At 44.6% G+C, this 20,474-nt stretch overlaps 1 protein-coding gene and 1 pseudogene across 1 annotated transcript in view; one reads left to right on the forward strand and one right to left on the reverse strand.

The window, feature by feature from the left end:
• TMEM132C (transmembrane protein 132C) overlaps positions 1 to 20,474 on the reverse strand; it is a 594,252-nt gene that overhangs the window by 492,244 nt on the left and 81,534 nt on the right. The window lies entirely within an intron of this gene.
• Positions 1,708 to 1,826, forward strand: LOC148512121 (5S ribosomal RNA; annotated as a pseudogene).

Here is a 20,474-nt window from a genome sequence, read left to right on the forward strand (position 1 = left end):
GTATTACATTGATTAATGAACTGTGTAAAAAGTGCTGCAGTGCAAAAAAATAATATATTAAGGGATACCTCCCAAACAATGAAGTACCCGAAATAAATATCAATCAAATTCATATAAATGTGCAACCGTGCATAAATTATTAAAGTGCAAAAATATGAAAGTGCAAATCAGACAATACAAACATTTTTTTAAAATAATAGTTTTAATCAAAATCAGCAATAATATCCTTCCATATGAAGGATAAAATACATAAAAATCAAGAAAACAATTGCACGTCTGTATATATATATATATATATATATATATATATATATATAAAAATACCATAAAAATCAGAATAAATAGGGATTTAAAAAATAAATATAGCTTATCTGATAAAAAATGGCAAGTTCATGAATGGGTAGAGAACAGGAGCATCCAACGCGTTTCGTCCGTATCCTGGACTTCTTCAAGGGATAGTGAGGCTCCTATGGGGTATCCAACATTTATACCCCCTCTAATAAGGACAAACAAGGAATGATAGCAATCATTAGTGACATCACTTCCGGTTTTCCGATTAGCATAAGCTTATTGAAGAGTCATAGTTGTTATATATCCACTAAACTATTCTCTTATTAGCCACACTGTTCATATACATCATCATATTCCTAGAATTTAAAGTCATTTTAGATCTTTAGTTAGAGTATTGCACCGTTTATGGTTTTATTGCATCACTTCCGCCCTTAGTTCCCGCTGCACTTCCGCCCTTTACTTAGTATGCAGTATATTATGCTCATTTCCATTAGTTGTCTCCGGTTCACGTAACTTCCGCCCAATTTGCATACAGCGCTACACACCATCCTTGGCTTTCCGTGATAGGCTGGTCAGCCAGCTTCCTCCACTCGATCATCCGGTCATGTGTTCACTCGATCATCCGGTCATGTGTTCACACCTCCCCATGTCTGCCGGTATCCATCTTGGTACTCTCATTGATGTCCCCACTCGCGGCCATCTTTCTACTCCCAGTGACCATCTTATTGCTCTCACAGGTGTCCATTCACGGCCATCTTTCTACTCCCGGTAATTGTAATCTCCATGGTCATCACTGACGGCATCCATCTTGGTCATCTCAGTAGTGTATCCACCCGCGGCCATTTTACTAATCCTGGTGACTGTTATCTCCACAGCCATCTTCCTAATCTTTTCTATCTGTTATCAGGGCGCTTTAATCCTGGAAGTAGCAAATTTATTTAAATCTTTCCTATATGGCATAATGGAAACAATGTTAGTGTTAACATGTGATTAATAAGGAATACAAAATTAAACAGCATCTCAATTGCAACTCAACTTCAGTGATTTACCTCTTGGAATGTTCATGTGGAACAAAATATGTGGGCAAGACGAAACGACCATTAAAACTTCGCATACAGGAAAATATACGGAATATTAAAAATAAGGTGGAGACTCATATGGTGTCAAGACATTTTAATTCATGTCATAAATCGGATCCGGATGCCTTGACGTTTAAAGCAATAGAACATGTGGAATTGGGAGATAGAGGAGGAGACCTTGCGAACAAATTATCTAAACGGGAAATGTTTTGGATCTTTGAATTGGACACTATGACGCCTAGAGGATTTAACGACAATTATGAAATAGCTCCCTTCCTATAAGAAGATTGAGATGGAGGAAAACAGGTCAGGAGGGTATACAGTATGTCCCAATAATATCTACTGTCATACCTGTGTTGGAGCGCCCAATCTCGTCTGATCTTGGAAGCTAAGCACCATTGGGCTTGGTTAGTACTTAGATGGGAGACCTCTAGGGAAGACCAGGTACGGTAGATTCCCAAGGGACCCACTGTTATTATTCCCTCAGGACAAATGACCCATGAAGCAATCTCTGATCTACACCTGAACGTCCATGAATGAACCACGCAGCAAATAAGAAGTCTTTTGAAATAAATATTGAATGGACTACACATATTGAGTGAGAACCATGGAAAGAAAGAAGAGATGAAATTCCATATTACCAATACCATTACACATACAATTTATATTACATAAATGGGACTTATTTATAAACAATATTGTTTTATATTTATTCTTATACAAATTTTTTTTTTTCTTTTTAAGTAGAGATCTGGTGTGAAGCATAAATCTTAATAATTTATTTATTTATTTTTGGACATGTTTAATACATGTGTCACATGTTAACACTAACATTGTTTGCATTATGCCATATAGGAAAGATTTAAATAAATTTGCTACTTCCAGGATTAAAGCACCCTAATAACAGATAGAAAAGATTAGGAAGATGGTTGTGGAGATAACAGTCACCAGGAGTAGTAAAATGGCCGCGGGTGGATACACCACTGAGATGACCAAGATGGATGCCGTCAGTGATGACCATGGAGATTACAATTACCGGGAGTAGAAAGATGGCCGTGAGTGGACACCTGTGAGAGCAATAAGATGGTCACCGGGAGTAGAAAGATGGCCGCGAGTGGGGACATCAATGAGAGTACCAAGATGGATACCGGCAGACATGGGGTGGTGTGAACACATGACCGGATGATCGAGTGAACACATGACCGGATGATCGAGTGGAGGAAGCTGGCTGACCAGCCTATCACGGAAAGCCAAGGATGGTGTGTAGCGCTGTATGCAAATTGGGCGGAAGTTACGTGAACCGGAGACAACTAATGGAAATTAGCATAATATACTGCATACTAAGTAAAGGGCGGAAGTGCCGCGGGAACTAAGGGCGGAAGTGACGCAATAAAACCATAAACGGTGCAATACTCTAACTAAAGATCTAAAATGACTTTAAATTCTAGGAATATGATGATGTATATGAACAGTGTGGCTAATAAGAGAATAGTTTAGTGGATATATAACAACTATGACTCTTCAATAAGCTTATGCTAATCGGAAAACCGGAAGTGATGTCACTAACGATTGCTATCATTCCTTGTTTGTCCTTATTAGAGGGGGTATAAATGTTGGATACCCCATAGGAGCCTCACTATCCCTTGAAGAAGTCCAGGATACGGACGAAACGCGTTGGCTGCTCCTGTTCTCTACCCATTCATGAACTTGCCATTTTTTATCAGATAAGCTATATTTATTTTTTAAATCCCTATTTATTCTGATTTTTTATGGTATTTATATATATATATATATATATATATATATATATATATACAGACGTGCAATTGTTTTCTTGATTTTTATGTATTTTATCCTTCATGTGGAAGGATATTATTGCTGATTTTGATTAAAACTATTATTTTTAATTTTTTTTAATATTGTCTGATTTGCACTTTCATATTTTTGCACTTTAATAATTTATGCACGGTTGCACATTTATATGAATTTGATTGATATTTATTTCGGGTACTTCATTGTTTGGGAGGTATCCCTTAATATATTATTTTTTTGCACTGCAGCACTTTTTACACAGTTCATTAATCAATGTAATACCGTTTGTGTATATATAAAGGTACATAAGCACATTGGGCGCTCTATTCCAGTTCTAATAGCTCCATATATATATATATATATATATACATATATATATTTGCATCGGCTCGGCACTCCTCACTCCAGTGTTCAACGTGCCTCTGTGCCCTCCTTGGTAGAAAACTCTGGTAGAAAGATGAGGCGGCACTAGAGGACTTAGGGGCTGATTCTGACCCGCTCGCGAGCGCTGAGCACTCGCAAGCAGGTCGATGGTGTCCAAGTGCGCATGCGCACGACGGAGGCGCCTCCGTCGTGCGCAAGCGCGAGACCTGATTAACGACGGCCAAGCCGTCGTTAAGGGTCTCGCACCAAAGGGGGCGTGCTGTAGATGGTGAGACCCTACCGCAGGGTCTCGTCGCAAGCCCGATGGTCGCGATGGTCTTGACCATCGCGACCATCATTTTGGCCACTCGCTATAGCTGTGGGTGGTCACCCACAGCTATGCGAGCGGCTAGGAGGCTGCTTTAAAAAGGAACAGGGATGGCCCTGATTCAGAGCGAGCGCTCTGTCAGAGCGTCCGGCTCTGAATCAGGGCCTTAATCCATTTTAATGGTAAATAGTAACCTACTATTTACCATTAACATGAATTAAGTCCTCTAGTGCCGCCTCATCTCTCTACTATATATATATATATATATATATATATATATATATATATAATGAAAAATGTCCTGAATATTGGAATATTGAAATCCATGGGCCTGATTCTAAGTTGAATGCAGAGGTGATGTTGGACGCAGTGTGATGCAATGTTTTTTGTCTGCACGTGCATCCCAGTTCCAATTTTTTTCGCACAGAGTCGCAGATCGAATTCATTGCAAGGTAGCAGAAATGTAAGGGGTCTTCCTGCATGGGAGGTAACAAGGGGGTGGCTAAAAAAATGCATGGAGATGTGTCTTATGCGAGCGTTGCAGGCATGTTGTGGGCATGTTGCTGAAAGCGGTTGTATGTAGAGATGCACATAGCGGCTTACATAGGAGGCTATACTCAGGCCATACGCAGATAGAAAAACTCCACTTGCCATAGGTCTGGTGCAAATTCTGATGTGAGACTGATGATATGTCTGAAGACGCACCAGATGGTAATGCAGCGCCTATACACACTGAGAGCCGGCGTCTCAGTCCTTGCACATTCGGACACACGGATGTGCACAAGGGCTTTGTAGTGGATTATCATGAACTCGCACACATGACTCAGGTTCAGGCCCCGTATGTACAAATATGAACAAATATTTCACAGTACTGAATTTACTGTGTGTATATCCATTAACTAAAAAAATATAACTAATTCAGAAAAAGTGGAGCGCTAATATAATACAACAGGGATTCAACAGTGAATTACTGGCAGCTCTCCAGGGGGATATCTGCCTAGTATTCCCCAAAACAACCAGAACGAAAAAAGCTCTTGTGTCTGCGCCTAAGACGGACCTCAGATTGCCGCTTGTGGGAGATCGAACACACCGAAGTGTGCATCTCAGTCACAGACCATTGCGGACTTTGCGGCTTCCACTTACAATCCTGCGGCATCCACCGCTGATATCATCGCTCACTACTTTCAGCTGATCCCGGGTGTCGGAGTTAACATCACTGCTCTCTGCTCCCTGCTGTCCACAGGTGACGGGTTTCACCCCTTACACAGGATTTCACTCTCTAACACTGTGGCTGCCAGCTCCGAGTCTGGAGACTCCTATAACGGTTAGGCTGAATATTGCTGCCGATTGTGCCCTTGTGGAATGTCCTGTTGACCGAGCTCCCATTGATGACCGCTTATGTTCACCTATATATCTGGCTTGTTCGGGACTTTATCACACCAGTGGTGAGTGGCCTTTTATATTCAAGGAGATACAGATAATTCCGCTAAAAGGAAGAGTTACTTGCTACATATATTGAATTATTATACCAAGTCACCATTCTCCTGAGGAACTTTGTCACCCATTAATGTCATTAGTTTTTTCAGCTATTTGAGATTATATTTTGTTTTATATTTTACTTATGTGTAGAGGTGTTTTATTGCAATATTGCATTATTGTTATTCCATTTTTATGTCCTGAGGAGCTGCAGTTCTAACAGGTTTATTGTTATTATAATAAATACATGTTTCATGTTATATTTCTGGTTTGTTTTCATGGCTAAGTGATTTCAGGTGCAGACACAAGAGTTTTTTTCGTAAAAAAATATAACATTGAGCTTAAGGTGCCCATCCACTAAGCGATTTTTACAGTCGATTGCATGATAACGACATCGTTATCCTGCAATCGATTGCAAATCGTCCGCAAATCGGGCAGTAAAATGTTAAAAACGACCAGCGATGCACACGCCTGCTGGTCGTAATTAACATCTATCATCGCCAGAACATAGAGGTCAACCTGACTACCGCCGTCAGGTTACCATGTTCGGGGATCATTGATCTGCATACACTGAACGTCTGAACGTTCAGTGTATGCTCTTCACCCCTAGGGGGACGACGGCACGATTATGATGTCGTAGTGGATGGGAAGCTTTAGTTCATGCATTCCTAAAACACTCCTACTCTGAAGATCTGCATGTTTCTATGGGTCCCTTTTTTATTTGTTCCCTCTGATAGCTGAATATTTCTGTTGCTAATAAATGTAGCAATCACATGTCTTCCGGAATACAAATTAAACCTGCAACATTGTTAAAAGTATCCAACTTATTTTCAGATATTCACTTTATGCTCCAATGACCTCTGTATATAAAGGTTGTCCTTCTTCCTGCAGACACTGAAGAGGACGTTTTCTAATTTGAATGTATATATTTTAGGCTAAATAACATACTAAGAATGGTACTGTAATACCAAATACAGGTGTCGGATATTAGATCAGCTGTAGATTTTAGGCACGATACTCTGATATTTCAAAAAAATACATTGGAAAAACCATGAGTCACAAACATTCCAGATGACAGATCCCATGTATGGGACATTTTATGCTTTGATTTTGTGTAGGGAAATGGTTTTTTCTTTTTCTCAACATGAATAATTTCCATTTTGGTTCAGTGTTGTAGTGGCAGAACTACCACCACTGTAAGGGAAGCGGCTCCTACAAGGCCGGGAGCTGAAGATGCACAGAAGAGCAGAGCAGGGGCCTCAGAGGGTGAACTGGCATTCCTGGGCCTGTACCAATGTTTTTCTATTGGGCCCTGTGATGCTGTGTTCTGCTCCTGGGTAAAGTGTCACTTACTAAAGGGCGGATTTAATTAGCCACAAACTGCCCTCTGTAACTTGTGTTGCAAATTTGTTTTTGTAGGGTACAAGCAGAATCTGCCTTCTGAAGTTAATGAGCAACAGCCACCAGGACCCATTTCAGCTGCTCTGTATCTAATTGAATTGTTCTGTAAGTGTCAGCTTTTACTTTGTTCCTGTCTTTGAACAACTCATTTCTAATATAGTAAATTGGGATTTTCAGTTACAAAGTAAAAGTGGTTCTCCTGGATGTGATATGAGAATGCAAACAGGGATTATCTGTCCATCTGGGTTGGAACAATCTATGCTTCCTACTGTATTTGTTATTGGCTTGTGAATGTTGAACTCAGTGCTTTAGGCCAAAACCGTGTCATATCAGTGAATGTATTGAGATTCATAAAAGCATTAGTCAAATGTAGTGAATGAGTTACCTTGCGTAATTTGATGAATGGACGAAAACTTAATTTCTACAAAAAAAGGTGAAAATATTAATTTTGTAGAAATGAAGTGGTGATGAATAGAGCTCTAAGACAGAAAATTGAGGAAAAAGTAGCAACATTTAACAAAAGTTACACAATGGAGGAAAGTAGTAGCAAAATGGAATAAAAGTAGCAACACTGAGGAAAAAGTACACAATTTAGGATAAAAAGGCAAAAGACAGGTTCCCTGACTCACGTGGCCATCCAAGTGAGTAGTGTATGACACAGTGGGAGGGGGTGACGACCCAGCAGATGGGGAAGTGATGAAGCGACGTCCCCTGTGCTGGCTATGAATGTTGGCTCAATGAAGTGGAGGTGACAGAAGAGGAGTGGGGGACTCCTTCTAGGCATGTAAAAAAAATTATGCTGTCAATAAATCTAATTAAATAAAAAAAAAAAATTGGTGCAAAGTATGCACTGAACCAGCATGGCCAATAAAAAGCTTTTATCTGTCTAGCGCAGTATGAAGATGACTGTATGTGTTTGATTTGTTGCTGTTTTAGTGTACATTTTGCAATTTTCTGAAAAGATGGCAAATAAGCACTAAAGTCTCATGTTATTTCAGCAGAACAGTCCTTTTTGAAGGCTCTGTCCAGCTGTCATGATCGGGACTGTATTTGCTGCTTCTATGCATACTGTACCAGAGCAGCAGATGATTGGTGCCCCGTACACCCGCCACTGGTACGTGCAGCATATACGTTTTCAACACTTGACATACTACGGGGACATGGCCACATTACATGGACATGGTACTACACCCTCCATGATGTGGACATGCTCCGTACATGATGAGGCCTTCTTCACTGTTGTATACTCTGCAAATATACGGAGGTATGTTACAGGAGTTATATCAGGAGAGAGTTAAAATCATTTTTAAATCACAGTTCTCTGACTTGCACAAGTAATGTACTTGAAAAGAACACTTTTGTGCAGTGGGGCAGACAGTACCTAAGTATAATGTACCAAGGCGGGTTATCAGGGGTGTTTCTAGAGAGGAGGGGGCCTGTGTGCAGTCTCCGATACGGGCTCCCTCCTCTCCGCCCGGCGGCCGGCAGCGCACTGAGCTGTGCTCGGCCAGCGCCGGAGTTATAGACTCTGGGCACTAGAGTGTGCCCAGAGTCTATAATGAATGCACAGGTCACCGGGAAATGGCCGCGGCGGCCATTTTCCCTATACTGCGCATGCGCAAACGATGGGAAAATGTCCGCCACTGCCATTTTCCTGTCGTTTTACAGCGCTAGACCCCCGCGCCAATGTGGGACTCCAGAGAGGTAAGTAATATTATGGGTGCAGGGTGTGCGGTGCGGCATCCCCCTGGGTCCATGTTCCCCGCACACCCTGCACCCATTATAAATATGCCCCTGCGGGTTATGGTACTGGCAGATAAGGCAATCACCCAGGTCCCCGTGGAGCTATGGCTGCTCCCCCTATGGTTCCATTTGAGCTATATAACAGGTAGGGGAAAGTGGGCATCACATTTCATCAGGTCACATTCCCCCTAAACTGTGAGTTCAGCATTGGCAGAGGTGATGTATAGAGATTAGAGGAGAGGGCTCATTAAAAATGCTGAACTAGGTTCCTGCTTGTGGTTTAGACAGCAAGAAAAACTAGGTGCAAGCTATTTCAAATAGAAGATTGCCCAATGAACGAATATGGGCCATTGATATCCCAATTTAGTATTCTCTGCTTTGTTATTTGTTAATTTAAATAACATTTAGGAGCTACAGCTTTGCATATGGTTGTAGAGATACAATTTTTTTTAAGGCTCATACACACTAGACGATATGCTGTATGAGCGATATTGGTGAAAGGTATTGGTGAAAGATATTGAGTATACACACTGAATGATATCGTTCAGTGACGTCATCCTGCCACATCCCTGAACAGGTACTTTCTGATGATATCGTCAGATTGGCCTGTATGTTTGCACGACAGCAAACATCGTTAACGACCCACGGGAGGACGCATGTTTGGTTGTTTGGTACATGCACACTGGACGTTATGTAAGATATATCGTTGAATTAAATAGTTATCGTTCCTATCGTTCACTTTTATCATTAGATATTCGGAGACTACTAATGTGTGGTAACAGTAGTGCCAATGGGATGCAATCGGGAAGCCGGCTGACGTTAGCCGACAGCCGGCTTCCCGACTGCATTACCTGGCGAGGGTTAAATGACAGGCGTCTAAATCTAGACGCATGTCACTTTTCCGATGCCGGGAGACCGTTGCCCGGCATCTCAATCGAAGGGATGCCGGGCGCTGCCAGCGGACAGCCGCGGGAGGGGAGGGTTAGGTTTAGGGCTCCCGGGGGGGACAGGGATAGGCACCCCCCGGGAGGGTTAGGCTAGGGGGAGGGAGGTTAGGGTTAGGCACTTACAGGGGGATTAGGGTTAGGCACAGGGGGAAGGTTAGGATTAGGCACCCCTAAGGAGGGTTAGGGTTAGGGGGGTTAGGTTAGTAGATACTTACCTTAGGACGATCGGGATTTCCAGCGCTGTTGGGCTTCCGCTGCCGGACTCTGCTGTTTTGTCGGGCTGCCGCTGCCGGGCTTCGAACTCCCGGCCATGCGGCTGCCGGGATATCATACAATTGTATATAACTAAAGTATACTAGGAACAATAGCTGGAGTTGTGTGCTGTAAAATTATATTTAAGAAGACTGAGTAGCAGAGGACACTGCCTAATGTAGCATGAGAGACATCGGGTTTAAAACACAAATATGTCTCTTCTGCCAGACACAGTGAGACTGATAGACAGGGGCCCATTAAGTGCCACATGTGACTGGGGCTGAAAATATGCGAGGGCCTAGGTGTGACTAGTGCTGTGTGGGCATGTCACTATCAGCCCCAATGCCTCCCTAAATAAGTAGAAAAACTGCTCAATTTTGTGACAAAAATAGAAATGCCATTTTAAATATTTATGGCCAACCATGTGGAGGCCTGTAGCTGTAGCCCCATCTGCCCCATTGTTGATCTGGCCCTGTTGATGGAGAGTTGCAGAAGAATGTTTTGCAGAAGGATCTTGCAATATTTGTAACTGTGCATGATCCGTAGCCGTGGGCACATATCTGTTGGCTATTGCAGTCATATGCATTTTAGTCGCTAGTCCACTTGTCACTGAATGAGAGTAACTGGAGCGTGGATTATGATGCGTTAGTGTGTATGCAAAGATCCATCTGATTCTAGAATGATCTTTTACACCAGGTATGGGGCTGGGGCCAGCACGTGCCTATTTGAACAAGTGAATTATTGGGTGCAGTTGCCGAGATGCATAGAAGGGTGTGGATCACTAGGTCTACAATAAAAAGGTAGACAATGTTTAGGTAGACAATACAAGTTAGACAGGGTCTAAAGGTCGACAGGGTCTGAAGGTCGACACACAAAAGGTCAACTAGTAAGAAGGTCAACAGGGACAGGAGATCGATAGGGTCATCAGGTCGACACAAAAATGGTCAACACAGAAATGGTCTACACATTTTTTTTTCTAACCCTAGTCTTCACCCTAACCCTAACCTTTCCCTTGGTGCCTAACCCTAACCCTACCTCCTGGTGCCTAACCCTAACCGTCGAGGTAGGTGCCGGACCCTAACCGTCCCTTCTAGTGCATAACCCTAACCCTCCGGTAGGTGCCTAACCCTCACCCTCCCTCCTGGTGCCCAATCCTAACCGTCGGAGTAAGTGCCTAACCCTAGCCCTCCAGTAAGTGCCTAACCCTAGCCCTCAGGTAAGTGCCTAACTCGAAAAAAAAAATGCATCGACCAGTTGTGTGTCGACCTAATGGCCCTGTTGACCTTCTGTCCCTGTTGACCTTCTTACTAGTTGACCTTTAGTCTGTCGACCTTCAGACCCTGTCAACCTATTCCCTATCTAACTTGTATTGTCTACCTTAACATTGTCTACCTTTTACTTTAGACCTAAAGACCGGATACCGCATAGAACTCATACAAATTAACATCTGCATTCAGTTCTGTGCAGGCAGCATACCGTAGGGACAATTGCGTCTTACTTGCTTTAGCGCTGCATCCGCCCCAGTATATGGTCTCAGCTAGCAAGACCAACATTTTAATAATTGTTCCTGCCCAAGGGGCACAATCTCCCATGCCCCTTAGCCCAGTCTGCCCCTAACAAGCACATTGTCATTTCAAAACACTGGGAATATACCAGAAAAAAAAGACTATTGTTTACCATTATAAGAATTGTAATAGAAAGCCCATTTTGCAGAAGCTTTGGAAATCTGATGTCTCTACAACTACATTTGATAGAAATATGCTTGTCAAATCTTCTGATGACTTTTAAGTCTAGATTCATATTTTATAGATACGAACAGCTGGGTTTCAATGACAACTTTAATTCAATCAGGTCAATTATTTTCAATTTGCAAGGTTCATAGTAAATTTAAGGTTAAACTAAAAAATGATTACTCCACTTATTGGAAATCATTGAACACTAGTGTTTTTTTGTAATAAGGTCCAACTTCCTTTTGCTTTGTAAAAAAAATTCCATTACAAGTTTCATTTCACAATGCCATTTAATACAGAAAATGAGAAATGCATTTCATAATTACATGCTTCTCACATTAAATCCTATCAGCTATATTTGTACCTTTGAAAAATATATTGCAGGTGTTGCTCTATTGTATGGATGTATAGTAATATAATAATGAAAATTACATACAATAGGTTTCCAGTTTCCAGATTTAGCTTTTAAGTAAATCTTGGTTATTTAATAAATTCTAGATGGAACAATATTATAAAGTGACAGCAATGATTTCCAAACACTATATATATATACACTCCATGATTATACAGCTAAAATGCTTTCTGTTTTAACGTAACAAGGTGGTCCAGTGTACGGGACTAAGGGTCTCATTCAGAGGTGGTCGGAGGATGCAAGCGGTCGCTCAGAAACTGGGCGGCCGCTTGCATTCTGACCGGCCGCCTCTGTTTCGGTCGTTAGGCTGTGGATTAACACCCACAGCTCTAACGACCGCTAGGGTGATGGTCGCGATGGTCATTGACCATCGCGACCATCGGGGCTTACGACGAGACCCTAGGGTAGGGTCTCACTTGTCGTAAGCCCCGGAGAGCTTCTGGCTCTGTCAGAGCCGGAAGCTCTCCACTGACATCACTAGTGATGTCAGTGGGGCCTCCCCCAAACGGCAGGCATTCCCATGGGAACGCCTCCGTTTGGGCTGCCACCCCCCGGCCCGCCTTCCAAACGGGGCGAGCTGTCAATCAACATCGACAGCTCGCTCCCTTTGGAATGAGACCCGCTACGACCGGCGCTGTCGGTCATAGCGGGTCTCACGCATGCGCACGAAGGAGCTGGCTCCCTTGTGCGCATGCGCACTAGACAAACATCGAGGCGGCCATGCAGTCGTAGACCGTATGGCAGCCTCTGAACGAAGGCCTAAGTGTATGAGACCTAAAGCCTCCACACACGGAGCGATATAGCGGGCGATCTGACGGTTTTGAACAATATTGCCGCTATATCGTTCCGTGTGTGGGCATGATAAAGATCTCCCAGTGGCGTGTGGAAGATCTACTCAACAAAACTAAGGCAAATGCTTCTCATTCACTAAAAACTAAGGGCTGAATTAATTACAGATCGCAACTGTGATTACGCACGCAATCAGACGATTTTTGCGTATGCATCGCAGTGCGTGTGCAGGAAGACTCCACTGTGATCGGGACTGTGATCACAATGACTACGCAGACCCATCGTAGAGCGTTGACAAGAAGTTCCATTTGGGGGTGGTGACGGAGGGTGGTCGGCAAAACGCAGGCATGCCAGTGCGTTTGAACGCAGTTGCAGGGGCATGCATAAATTAGCCTTTGCAATGCCATACGCAGCTTGGGTTTCACTGCGTGCGATGAGGTTAGCAATTCCTGAGTAAGGTCAGACCTTGTGCAAGTGTGCGTGAGGCTGCAATTCTACTCGATGTTGCCGATGGTTTTGCAGTCTTACTAAGTATTATGGATATGTGTGGTAAAGTGGGCGTCATTATGCTAGGCTGCGTGTGGCATTGCGATTGCAATCATTAGCATATCTCTGCAGTGAGACTGCGTGCGTAATCTCTATAGCAATAGCGATCCTTACTGAATCAGGGGAATCGGTATGATTTACCGCCGGACCCATGCCCGGCGGTTGGAATCCCGACATCAGCATCCCGGCAGAGGAGGAAATCCCGATCGTCCCCAGGTAAGTATATACTAACCTATTTCTACCCCCTAACCCTCCTTTAGGGGTGCCTAACCCTAACCTTCCCCCCCAGTGCCTAACCATAATCCCCCCTCTAAGTGCCTAACGCTAACCCCCCTTCCCCTAGCCTAACCTAACCTCCCGGCGGGGTGCCTAACCCTAAGTCGTCCCCCCCCCGGGAACCCTAAACCCCATGGCTATCCGCGCTCGGTGCCCGGCGTCCCTTCGGTCTGGATGCAGGGCGTTGAGCTCCCGGCGTATGTCTAATGACAAGCGTCGGCATAACGACGCCTGTCTTTAGACCCTTGCCAGGATATGACAGGCGGGAAGCCGGCTGTCGGGATTAGGCCCGCCGGCTTCCCGACTGCATACCGAATCAGGCCCTAAATCCAGAGGACAAGCATTTCAGATCTGATCAGCATGATGTACTGAGGATATCTGCTGGTGGATCTTCTGGACATAGGGAAGTGGACTTGTGAATCTAGGAACTGGTTGGGATTAAATGCCTGTACAGGTACATTCAGGGGTTCTAGACAGGCTCTCTATTCACTTCATATGGTGTACTCTTAACAGGAAAAGCCTTAAACTACCATGTCCGATAGAGGAGGAGGGGTTTGTATCTTATAGTATCCCTGATAAGACAGCGCAGACAATGGAGGGAAGCAGTATGTACATCCTCCTGCTGATGTTCTGTCAGCACTGCCTAGCTGAAGGGGGTTGGTAGGCTCTGCCTCATCTCGTCTGGGAGGCAGAACTTCTATGAATCACACACTGCGATTTGGAGTGAAGGGATGTGTAGGTTACTGGAGCGGAATGGATGAGTTCCGCTGGGCTGGGATGGGCAGGCAGATCTGTGCTGTATCATAAATATTGGCACCCAGGCTTATCAGAAGCTGCAGCCTGTGCCAGTGCAGGCACATGTGTGGGAGCAGTGGACTGTAAAAAATGCAGCCACCACCATCATTAAGTAGCGTAAAGAAACACCTGTTATTCTTGTGCTGGGCGGCCTCAATGACCCCCCCCCCCTCCCCCCTCCTGGGTCCAATGCCCTGCCTAAAAGTAGCACCAGCCCTGGGTGTAAAAGTGGAGGTAATTGCTATACAGACCAACAGTACATGGGACATACGACACAACTTCATGATAAAGATGTCTGCCGGTAGGACAATGGAACAGAACCACTGGCATAACTACAGTGAGTGCAAGTGGTGCCATTGCTATGCGGCCCGGAATGACTCCGGGGCCCTCCTTCCTCCTGCAGTCAGCTAACCTTGTGCGACATTACTAATAGAAGCGACCACTGTCCGCGGCCGCTGCACTAGTCATATAGAGACAATGATCAGCAACAGATGCAGAACTGGATTTACCTGGGGGCATGTGAGTGGTGCTTCCTTCCCACTCTCATAAGAGGCTTTGAATCTGGACTTGAGATCACCTCTACTTCAATTCATGTTATTCTTGAGTCCCTGCCCCCAACCCTCCTCCTTTTTTTCTTCTCCTTCTCCTAATTTCACAGTAATAGTGGCACACAAAACTCTCCCAGGTGTGCCTCTGCCCCCTCCTCATGTGTATCTCTGCATTGCATGTCTCTTATTCCTCCTCCCCATGTGTTTCTGAAACCCCTTCCCCATGTGTCTCTGATCTCCCTCCCCATGTGTGCCTCTGATCACTGCCTCCCCATGTGTGCTTCTGACTCACCTCATCATATGTGATTTCTAATCTTCCCTTCACATGCATGCTTTCTGACCCCCCCATTTTCATATCCTTCTCCCCATGTGTACCTCTAACCACTACCTCCTCACATGTGCTTCTGATACCCACCTGCCTCCAAATGTGTTCCTCTGCACCCCTCCATATGTGCATTTCTAACCACTATCTTCCCAAGGGATTTTCTGAGTTTTCCCTCCCGATGTGTGCCTTTGACACCTGCTGCCCAGAGGGCCTCTGACCCCTGCCTTCCATACAGTATGTTCATCTGACCACATTCTTCCCATGTGTTCCTCTGATCCCCTCTTCCTATGTGTTCCTCTGACACTGCTCCCCATCTCTGACCCTGCCCCCACCACCACCCTAAACTTTGTCTTTGGCCCCTCTCCCCAAAGTTGGTCCCTGTAAGTACTGAGGGCGGGGGGAGGCATCTTGGCATGAGGAGGGGTCTGAGTTTAATTATATTTAACTTGGCACAATATCAAATGGTTGCCTGGCGCTGAACTATGGTGTCAGGCTGTAAGCAACTACAAGGAATCTGGCCCGGTTGTATTACCCACTCCAGGCTCTGGAGGGAAGGCAACCCAGCTGCTTGTACCATCCGATTGCTTAATATTTCTATGGAGACACAATAATTAGGGAATCTGAAGGTACAATGGGTTAGTTTATATAGACAGCAAAATAAAAAGTATTCATTTATCCAATAGTCAAAGTTATAAAAATCTCCAGAGGGGCACTGCAAGGAAAAGTGTTTCGCTAGAAGTATTAGAAGTATTAGGGGCCCTTTCAAAATTCTGTCATAGGGCCTACAAAATCCTAGTTACTCTTCTGGTCAGAGTCACCAAAAACTGGGATAGTTTGGAGGTTTTCTCCAGTCTCTTGTTTTCTCCATTTAAAGTGAGAATAGGCCTGACAAGAATAATTTTAAAAATATACCATTTGCAAACTTGTTAATTTTGTTCATTAAATGCAGTCACATTGCTCCACAAAACTATCTGCGCTAGATATTCATATTAAATATATTTATATGCTAAAAATACAGTTTACAGTAACACTTTCCTGTTCTTTGGGACATCTAAAACATTACTTCTAATGACATAAGTGTTAATATGTATTAAAGGCATGGTAGCCACATTTTGTGTTTGAAAAACAGTAGCCTAATCGCTGCGCATGAGCAGTAAGCAAGCCATCGGCCAAGTGTGTGCGTTCTCTTCTTGCGTTGCTTGCTGAATCAGGCCCATTGTTTATAGCGATGATATGCAGTGATAAGACCCACTTTTTGGGTCTAAATTGCAAAGGGTCTTAATAGAATGCTATATAGCTTACTTTTATATTTGTGTGTTAGTTTACTTTTAATGTGCTCAAGCTGTTACAGATCAGTGCCTTCATGTCCAGAGAAAAGTTTATACAAAAATTACTAGAACATTTTTAGTGTTTTCATTTTGTGTTGGATTTTTTATTCATACAGTATATCTGAGTATGCAATTTAAATTATTTTTTTTACAAAAGATAAAGGTTTAAAATAGGGGTGAGCGGGTTCGGATTTCTGAAATCCGAACCCCCCCGAGCCCCCCCGATCCGAGTCCGATCCGAGTCAGGCTCGACTTTTCCCGCCTGACTCGGATCTGAAATCGAGGCAAAACGTCATCATCCCGCCTTCCGAGTCTCGCGGGTTTTGGATCCTATATAAGGTACCCGCGTCGGCGCCATTTTCTCACTCGGCTGTGGACAGTGAAGAGGGAGGGTGGGAGTTAGTGCTGTGTAGTGTAGTGTAGTGTAGTGCTGCTGTTGTCCACTACTTCAAAGTCCATAGGGGCTGGCTGTGTTGTGCTGTGCTGCTGTTGTTAATAGGGGCTGTGTCCACTACTTCAAAGTCCATAGGGGCTGGCTGGACTGTGTTGTGCAGTCAGTTCTCCATAGGGGCTGTGTCCACTCCAAAGTCCTGTGCAGTGTCCCAGTCCTAAAGGGGTGCTGTAGTGTTGTCCAGGGGGTGCTCTGTCCATCAGGGGTGCTCCCCCCAAGTGCTAAAAAAATAATATATTTTCTGTGTTTGTGAATTGTGTGCGCAGTAGCCGCACGTGCATCAACAAAGTAGTGCCAAGCGTGCGCCTGTGTCATAAGTAAAGGGCCGGCTGGCTTGACCGTTAAGGGTGCTGTAACCCCCGAAAGTACACTCCAGTCCAAACCAAAAAAAAAATTATTTTCTGTGTTTGTGAATTGTGTGCGCAGTAGCCGCACGTGCATCAACAAAGTAGTGCCAAGCGTGCGCCTGTGTCATAAGTAAAGGGCCGGCTGGCTTGACCGTTAAGGGTGCTGTAACCCCCGAAAGTACACTCCAGTCCAAACCAAAAAAAAAATTATTTTCTGTGTTTGTGAATTGTGTGCGCAGTAGCCGCACGTGCATCAACAAAGTAGTGCCAAGCGTGCGCCTGTGTCATAAGTAAAGGGCCGGCTGGCTTGACCGTTAAGGGTGCTGTAACCCCCGAAAGTACACTCCAGTCCAAACCAAAAAAAAAATTATTTTCTGTGTTTGTGAATTGTGTGCGCAGTAGCCGCACGTGCATCAACAAAGTAGTGCCAAACGTGCGCCTGTGTCATAAGTAAAGGGCCGGCTGGCTTGACCGTTAAGGGTGCTGTAACCCCCGAAAGTACACTCCAGTCCAAACCAAAAAAAAAATTATTTTCTGTGTTTGTGAATTGTGTGCGCAGTAGCCGCACGTGCATCAACAAAGTAGTGCCAAACGTGCGCCTGTGTCATAAGTAAAGGGCCGGCTGGCTTGACCGTTAAGGGTGCTGTAACCCCCGAAAGTACACTCCAGTCCAAACCAAAAAAAAAATTATTTTCTGTGTTTGTGAATTGTGTGCGCAGTAGCCGCACGTGCATCAACAAAGTAGTGCCAAGCGTGCGCCTGTGTCATAAGTAAAGGGCCGGCTGGCTTGACCGTTAAGGGTGCTGTAACCCCCGAAAGTACACTCCAGTCCAAACCAAAAAAAAAATTATTTTCTGTGTTTGTGAATTGTGTGCGCAGTAGCCGCACGTGCATCAACAAAGTAGTGCCAAGCGTGCGCCTGTGTCATAAGTAAAGGGCCGGCTGGCTTGACCGTTAAGGGTGCTGTAACCCCCGAAAGTACACTCCAGTCCAAACCTAAAAAAAAATTATTTTCTGTGTTTGTGAATTGTGTGCGCAGTAGCCGCACGTGCATCAACAAAGTAGTGCCAAGCGTGCGCCTGTGTCATAAGTAAAGGGCCGGCTGGCTTGACCGTTAAAGGGTGCTGTAACCTCCGAAAGTACACTCCAGTCCAAACCAAAAAAAAATTATTTTCTGTGTTTGTGAATTGTGTGCGCAGTAGCCGCACGTGCATCAACAAAGTAGTGCCAAGCGTGCACCTGTGTCATAAGTAAAGGGCCGGCTGGCTTGACCGTTAAGGGTGCTGTAACCCCCGAAAGTACACTCCAGTCCAAACCTAAAAAAAAATTATTTTCTGTGTTTGTGAATTGTGTGCACAGTAGCCGCACGTGCATCAACAAAGTAGTGCCAAGCGTGCGCCTGTGTCATAAGTAAAGGGCCGGCTGGCTTGACCGTTAAAGGGTGCTGTAACCCCCGAAAGTACACTCCAGTCCAAACCCAAAAAAAAATTATTTTCTGTGTTTGTGAATTGTGTGCGCAGTAGCCGCACGTGCATCAACAAAGTAGTGCCAAGCGTGCGCCTGTGTCATAAGTAAAGGGCCGGCTGGCTTGACCGTTAAGGGTGCTGTAACCCCCGAAAGTACACTCCAGTCCAAACCTAAAAAAAAATTATTTTCTGTGTTTGTGAATTGTGTGCGCAGTAGCCGCACGTGCATCAACAAAGTAGTGCCAAGCGTGCGCCTGTGTCATAAGTAAAGGGCCGGCTGGCTTGACCGTTAAAGGGTGCTGTAACCCCCGAAAGTACACTCCAGTCCAAACCAAAAAAAAATTATTTTCTGTGTTTGTGAATTGTGTGCGCAGTAGCCGCACGTGCATCAACAAAGTAGTGCCAAGCGTGCGCCTGTGTCATAAGTAAAGGGCCGGCTGGCTTGACCGTTAAGGGTGCTGTAACCCCCGAAAGTACACTCCAGTCCAAACCAAAAAAAAAATTATTTTCTGTGTTTGTGAATTGTGTGCGCAGTAGCCGCACGTGCATCAACAAAGTAGTGCCAAGCGTGCGCCTGTGTCATAAGTAAAGGGCCGGCTGGCTTGACCGTTAAGGGTGCTGTAACCCCCGAAAGTACACTCCAGTCCAAACCAAAAAATAAATTATTTTCTGTGTTTGTGAATTGTGTGCGCAGTAGCCGCACGTGCATCAACAAAGTAGTGCCAAGCGTGCGCCTGTGTCATAAGTAAAGGGCCGGCTGGCTTGACCGTTAAGGGTGCTGTAACCCCCGAAAGTACACTCCAGTCCAAACCAAAAAAAAAATTATTTTCTGTGTTTGTGAATTGTGTGCGCAGTAGCCGCACGTGCATCAACAAAGTAGTGCCAAGCGTGCGCCTGTGTCATAAGTAAAGGGCCGGCTGGCTTGACCGTTAAGGGTGCTGTAACCCCCGAAAGTACACTCCAGTCCAAACCAAAAAAAAAATTATTTTCTGGGTTTAGCCGCACGTATATATCAAATCGATATAACATAAATGGAGGACCAAACTTTCTCCGATAAAAATAAAATAGAGAAAGATCAAGAACCACTTCCTCCTAGTGCTGAAGCTGCTGCCACTAGTCATGACATAGACGATAACATGCCATCAACGTCGTCTGCCAAGGCCGATGCCCAATGTCATAGTAGAGGGCACATACAATCCCAAATGGCAAAGTTCAGGAAAATGACCTTGAAAAAGACATTTAAATCAGCTGAAGAGAAACGTAAACTTGCCAATATGCCATTTACGACACGGAGTGGCAAGGAACGGCTAAGGTCGATCCCTAGTATGTTCATGACTAGTGGTTCAGCTTCACATGACGATGGAAGCCCTCCTCCCACTAAAAAAATCAAAAGAGTTAAGCTGGCAAAAGCACAGCGAAGAACTGTGCTTTCTAAGAAGATATCACAAATCCCCAAGGAGAGTCCAAGTGTGGTGGTGGTTGCGATGCCTGACCTTCCCAGCACTGGACGGGAAGAGGTGGCTCTTTCCACCATTTGCACGCCCCCTGCAAGTGCTGAAAGGAGCACCCACAGTCCACTTGCTGATATGCAAATTGAAGATGTCACTGTTGAAGTACAACAGGATGAGGATACTGGTGTAGCTGGCGCTGAGGAGGAAGTTGGCGAGGAGGATTCTGATGGTGATGTGGTTTGTTTAAATCAGGCTCCGGGGGAGACAGTTGTTGTCCGTGGGATGAAAAAGCCCATCACGGTCATGCCTGGGCAGAAG

This window comes from Taudactylus pleione, unplaced genomic scaffold (assembly GCF_031769625.1).
Source record: "Taudactylus pleione unplaced genomic scaffold, aTauple2 ptg000282l, whole genome shotgun sequence".
Lineage (NCBI taxonomy): Eukaryota > Metazoa > Chordata > Amphibia > Anura > Myobatrachidae > Taudactylus > Taudactylus pleione.